At 34.8% G+C, this 7,041-nt stretch overlaps 1 pseudogene; it reads right to left on the bottom strand.

The window, feature by feature from the left end:
• Positions 1-2,041: 2,041 nt before the first annotated feature.
• LOC133052696 (small kinetochore-associated protein-like) lies at positions 2,042-6,788 on the bottom strand (annotated as a pseudogene).
• Positions 6,789-7,041: the final 253 nt, after the last annotated feature.

Genomic DNA, 7,041 nt, shown 5'->3' with positions numbered 1-7,041 from the left:
GTAACTATTGGATTCCTTTTCTAATACCCAAAATAGGGTATTTGAGAGAAAAAGCTTGATTGAAATACAATAGACATAGATTTTACCACCTACTTAAATTTTATTTGTTCCTGGTTAATAGTTTGTGTGTTACCAAATACTACTAGGAAAATAATTATTTCTTCTTGTACCAAAGGTATAGAGGTAGATTGTTTTAGTGACTAAATAATCAGTGAACCACCCACCCTGTTAGAGTAAAGCAAGGCCTGTGGCAGTAATATAATGACTTACGTTTATGTGTGCTCACTGACACCCTCATCCATTCACTGATATGTGTATTTGTATCATGCTTCCCAGGTGACACAGTGGTAAAAAATGACCCTGCTAATGCAGGAGATACAAGAGACGTGGGTTTGGTTCCCAGATCAGGAAGATACCCTGAAGTAGGAAATGGCAACCCACTCCAGTATTCTTGCCTGCGGAGTCCCATGGACAGAGGAGCCTGGCAGGCTACAGCCCATGTGGTCGCAAAGATTTGGACACAATTGAGCATGCAGGCACTCATGTATATTTGACGTATAGTACTAATCTCCTGATTGACATTATTTCTGTCCTTTGAAGCTTCCCACTGTCAGGACTAAAATGGTCTGTCTTGTGAGAGTCAATGAAACTGGCCCTAAGATGATCATTGGTGTGATGACCCCTTTGTATCAGGCTAAGAGCTGAAAACCAGTATATAAGGCAGGGTCCAAGGTTGCCTACTTTGTACAGGACTGAATTTTTGAGTTCTCAGTTATGAGTTCAAATAACTAAGTGAAGTGTGTGGCATTAGCTCTGGACATGTACTAAATGATATTCAGATGGCTAGCTGTTTACCACCAATGGGATTCCTTTTTCTCTGGTGCACAATTCCCTTATATCTGTTTCAAAACATTATAGGATCCACTCCTTCTTTTATTTGTCTTTTACCATTATTGCCAAGTTTAGAGTAAAACCAAGTTTAATAATGACTTAATGAGTTAGTGCCTGCATTTAATTTGTTTTTTCCCCTATGATCTATGTTTATGAGAAAGAATCAAATAACAATAAAATAAGTCAATATTGGAATTTCATAAGTTTTTTTGTTTGTTTGTTTGTTTGTTTCTTGTATAACTCTCTTGTCCTGGACAGATCCAAATTGAGTTTCTATACCTTTTGTATCTGAAAAGGAAAATCCTGTGAGCAGAGTATGTAATTGTCTACATAATATAACCTACTACCAGCCATGTCACCATTATATTTTATCTCTTTAGGCCCTTCTCTGTCATGAACTCCCTTTAAAAAACACAAATAAAACTGACTGGAGATATGCCTTAAAGTGGTTATTTTCTAACACCCTAATGATTAGGTATCAGCTGAGTTGACATCCAGGTGACAACCATAGCTGACTAGGAAATAGGCAATTGGGTAGGGAGGAGAGTATGCCAAAAAAGGAGGAGTAGATGCTGTTGGGGGCATGGGTGTAGGAAAGTATCCAAGGACAAATTTGGCTTCCTTCACAGTTTTGTTGGCAATCAGGCCTTGTTTGTATTAGCACGGATTACTGTTAATAAGGATGAGCCTAAGGCAACTGAATAATCCCAAACCATTAATAAAAATATTCAGTTCTGTTGACTATGTTGTAACTACTAAAGTAAAATAAATGGACACATAACTTTTAGAAAGTGATTCACCAAGCCAATTCACAAGAGACAGTATAGTTCAAAATGAGCTAAATTAACATTGTTTTTATGTTGGAACATGGGATATAATCTCTAAGGTTTTCACTCTTCCTTTCCATCTCAATTTCATGTATCAAATAAGATTGCAAATATTAATTGCTTGATATTATTATACATAAGATACTTTATTTAACAAATATTTCAAAACCCATACTCAAGACCCATTTTTATATTCACTTTGAAACTCCACAATAAATGAACCTTAGGGAAAATAAGTATATAATACAAAGAAATTACCCATCACCCTACAATTTACATTTTCTTCATCCATTTTTTTAATGTGAGAACAAAATATGTTACTATTACCCACTTTTCATATGATGATATTGAGTATATAAAGTTTTAATAAGTTGTTCAAGCTCTCAGCTCAAAAGTAATGAAACCAGAAATCAAATTCTAAATCTGAGTCTAAACTCATTCTCTTTTTACCATACTTTAATTTTTCCATTAATGATAATAGCTGACTTGAAGAAGAAACTTTAATTTTTTTTGATCAATATCAGTTTTCCTAGGTTGGATTGGAGAACTATACAGTCATCAGAGTGAAATGATCCCTATGAAACCTGCTTCAGGGCCTTCATTAGCTCATTTGAACTTATTCTGCTTTGAAAAAAAAAAAAAGGTAAGGGGTTAAGCAATGATCTTTGAGACTAAATGAAGAGTATTATCAGAAAATGCATCTACATTAATTAATGCCCTATCTTTAACCTTATATCAAAGGCTAAATTTAACTAGGACCTTGTCCTTGATTAACATTGTTATCTTGTGAAAACATTGCCTGTCCTATTAGAAATCAACCCTCTTAAATTTACACTTAATTATGAAAGTCAAGCACACTTTCATTCACTGGCAGCTACTGATGTTTTTAATGAAGTCAGGTGACTGCAGTTCAAATAAACAAATAATTATGGTTGACAGCCAGAGTGTAAACAAGGTCCTAATTAAATTAATGAATATACTAGCTGCTATGTTTGTCCCTTGGGACAAAACAACCTGGGTTTAGTTATCAGGATTCCCACACAAAAGGAAAAAAAAAAAAGAAAGAATGTTTATGGTAAGAAAGTCAAAGTCCATAGACTTATAAGCAGGTAAAAGAGTAGGACAAAATGCTACTTGGTGTTTTGTAGACTCTTTGTACAGGCTTCCCAGATAGAGTTAGCAGTAAAGAATCCTGCCAAGGCAGGAGATGTAAGAGATGCAGGTTCAATACCTGAGTCAGGAAGATTCCCTGGAGGAGGGCATGGCAACCCACTGCAGCATTCTAGCCTAGGGAATCCCATGGAGAGAGGAGCCTGCTGGTCTACAGTCCATAGAGTCATGAAGAGTCAGATATGACTGAAGAGACTGAGCACATGCACAGATTCTTTCTACATGTAGATGGATGGTTTTATTCTCTTTTAACTTTTCACGCCACCTGCTCAAAACAGGATACAAGGCATTCTTTCAAGCTCACACTACACTTGCCATTTGGTGTTTGGAACAGAGGTCATTATACCTGTCTTCTTCAGTAAAACTACTGAGTTTTAAAGAAAAAAATAGATTAAAAAAGGACATGCAATTTATAACAGATTGCTCTCAGATTTTTTGTAATGCTTTAAACCACAAATAAATAGGATGACATAACTAATTGTATTCAAGAAAATAAAGCATGATTTTAACTGATTTTAGAGTTAAATGATCAGAATATGCAATAAAAAAATTCATATGGAACTGACTCTATCTGGGAAGCCTGTACAAAGAGTCTACAAAACACCAAGTATCATTTTGTCCTACTCTTTTACCTGCCTAAAAAACACCCTAAATGGTCAAAGCAATCTTAAGAAAGAACAAAGCTGGAAATACAGCACTTCCTAATTTCAAGCTATATCACAAATTAAAAGTTGTTTTGTTCTAGTTCTATGAAAAATGCCACTGGTAATTTGATAGAGATTGCATTGAATCTGTAGATTGCCTTGTGTAGCATGGGCATTTTAACAATATTGAATCATCAAATCCAAGAATATGGTACATCGTTCCATTTATTTGTGTCATCTTCAATTCTTTCATCAGTGTCTAGTAGTTTTCACAATATAGGTCTTTTTCTTCCTTAGGTGTATTCCTAGGTGTTTAAAAAATTATTTTTGATGCAGTGGCAAATGGAATTATTTCCTTAATTTATCTTTCTGATATTTTGTTGTTAGTGTATAGAAACAGATTTTTGAATATTAGTTTTGTATCCAGCAACTTTATTGAATTCATTGATGAGCTCTAATAGTTTTCTGGTAGCATCTTTAGGATTTTCTATATATAGCATCATGTCATCTGAAAACAGTGACAGCTTTACTTCTTTTATAATTTGGGTTCCTTTTATTTCTTTTACTTGTCTTATTGCTGTGGCTAGGATTTCCAAGACTATGTTGAATAAAAGTGGTGAGAGTGAGCATCCTTGTTTTGTTCCTTATCTTAGAGGAAATGCTTTCATCTGTTCACCACTGAGTATGATTTTAGTTGTGAGTTTGTTATATATGGTCTTTATTATGTAGAGGTATGTTCCCTCTATGCCCACATTCTGATGAATTTTTATCACAAATGCATGGTGAATTTTAGCAAAAGCTTTTATCTGTATCTACTGAGATAATCACATGGTTTCTATTCGTATGGAAACACAAAAGACTCTGAATAGCTAAAACAATCTTGAGAAAGAATGGAGCAAGAAGAATCATACTCTTTGACTTCAAATTATATTACAAAGCTACAGTAATAATAATAAAAAGTATGGTAAATTGGCACAAAAACAGATACATAGGTCAATGGAGCAGGATAGAAATTCCAGAAATAAAGCCATTTACTTATGATTAATTAATCTATAACAAAGGATGTAAGAATATGCAATGGACAAAAAGACATGCTCTTCAGTAAGTGGTGCTGGGAAAACTGGATGGTTATATGTAAAAGAAAAAAGATTAGAACCTCCTCTAATACCATATACAAAAGTAAACTCAAACTCAAAATGAATTAAATATCTAAATGTAAAACCAGATACTATAAAACTCCTTGAGGAAAAGGCATAGGCAGAATACTCTGATATAAATTACAGCAATATTTTTGATCTATCTATTAAAGTAATGGAAGTAAAAACAAAAATAAACAGTTTTAATTAAACTTAGAAGCTCTTTCACAGCAAAGGAAATCATAAAGAAAATGAAAAGACAATCTATAGACTAGGGGAAAATATTTGTAGATGATGCTACCAACAAGGAATTAACTTCCAAAATATACAAACAGTTCATACAGTTTAATATAAAAAAAAATACCACAAACAAACAACCCAATCCAAAAATGGGCAGATAATCTAAATAGACATTTCTCAAAAGAAGACATACAGATGATCAAGAGGCACATTAACTATTAAAAAATTCAAACCAAAACTATAAAGAGGTATCATCACATACCAACCAGAATGACCACCATTAAGATATATACACATAATAAATGCTGGAGAGAGTTTGGAGAAAAAGGAACCTTTCTACATTGTTGGTGGGAATGTTGGCGAAACCATGATAGAAAACAATATGGAAGTTCCTGAAAAATCTAAAAATAGATTTGCCATATGGTCCAACAATCCCACTCCTGAGCATATACCTGGAAAGGATAGAAGCTCTAATTCAAAAAGATATCTGTACCCCAATGTTCGTGGTAGCACTATTCCCAATAGCCAAGACATGGAAGCAGCCTGAATGGATAAATAAGATGTGGAACATATATACAATGGAATATTACTCAGCCATAGAAGAATGAAATAATGCCATTTGCAGTAACATGGATGGACTTAGAGATTATCATATTAAGTGAAGTAAATCAGATAGAGAAAGACAAACATCATGTGATAGCACTTATATGTGGATTCTAAAAAATGATATAAATGAATTTACTGACAAAACATAAATAGATTCATAGAAAACAAACTTATGGTAACCAAAAGGGATAGCAGGGGTAGGGAGTTTGGGATTAACATATACATTCTACTATATATATAAATAAATAAGAAATAAGGACCCACTCTATAACATAGACAGCTATAGTCAATATCTTGTAGTAACCTATAATGGAAAAGAATCTGAAAAAAATATATATATGTGCATATAAAAACCACTTTGTTGTGTCTTTGAAACTAACACAACATTATAAATTAACTATACTTCATTAAAAATGACCACAAATTTTCAAAGCTATATTACAAAGCTATAGTAGTAGAAAGAGTATGGTACTGATATAAAAATTTACTTGACTGCTACATAAGGTCTGTTGTTCAAGGAACTGGGCTCTCTCTTCTTTCATCTTCAACTTTACCTTTAAGGCCTGTAACTCCTCCATCTGCTTTTTGGCTGTTTCATTAAAAAGCTTCAGTTCATCTTGCAAAGTTTGTAAAAGCAGCATGGAGTCCATGTGATCTGTGGTGGAGTCTTGCTGTGATGCCAGGGTCTCACTGCCTGGGTTGAGGCCTTTGCTTTCTAAAATTGCCAAACAGTTGTCCTGAAACTTCTCCAGCAGCTCTACTTTTTGAGTAAGGTCCTTCAGCTCTCCATGAGTTTCAATCAATTTCTGGTGCAATTGCTTGTTGAGAGCCTCTAAGAGCTGGTTCTTATCCTTGAGGTCTTCTTCCGATTTCTGTTTACTCAATGGTTTGTAGCTCTTCCTGAGGTTCCTTCTGGAGGTATCTGTAGCCTTCACCTGCCCATTCTTTTATCTCGGTTTGATGATTTTTGTAACATCATTCTCTGAAGCTCCTGAATGAGGTCTGGAAACACCAACTTCTTTGGACTTAACAGGTAACTGGCTCTTAAAAGTGGCTCGAGTTTGTGCATCTGTGGGCAGGCCGCTGCTCAGCACAGAGGAGGGCTGCAGGGTGTACACTGTCTTAATCACGCTGGTCATTGTAACGAGGTGGCATAGCTGGGGCCCAGGTGCCTGCTAGTGCTGCCTGCACGCCTCCTCGCTCTGGTTCCAAGAGAGAATTTTTATAAATGAAGGAGAAATGTTAGAATAAAAGAGACCTAAGGAACATATCATCTTAGGAATGTACAATTATCTGATAAAAATACAGAGAAGTGTGAGGAATTGTTTTACTTTTGTAGTTCGTTGGGATGGAGGAATGTTGTGATTAGGATAAGACACAATGCAGGGGCTTCTGAATGACTGATAAAATTTTAATGTTTTAAATCTAGATTATGGTTACAAAGATGTCTGCCACATAATACTTCATTGTGTGTATATGTGTCTGTGTGTTTTGTGTCTCTGATTTAATTTACTGTGAGGAGGTTAC

Source organism: Dama dama, chromosome X, assembly GCF_033118175.1.
Source record: "Dama dama isolate Ldn47 chromosome X, ASM3311817v1, whole genome shotgun sequence".
Taxonomy (NCBI): domain Eukaryota; kingdom Metazoa; phylum Chordata; class Mammalia; order Artiodactyla; family Cervidae; genus Dama; species Dama dama.
Note: the sequence above shows the minus strand (reverse complement) of the source record. Positions and strands in the feature narration are given on the sequence as shown.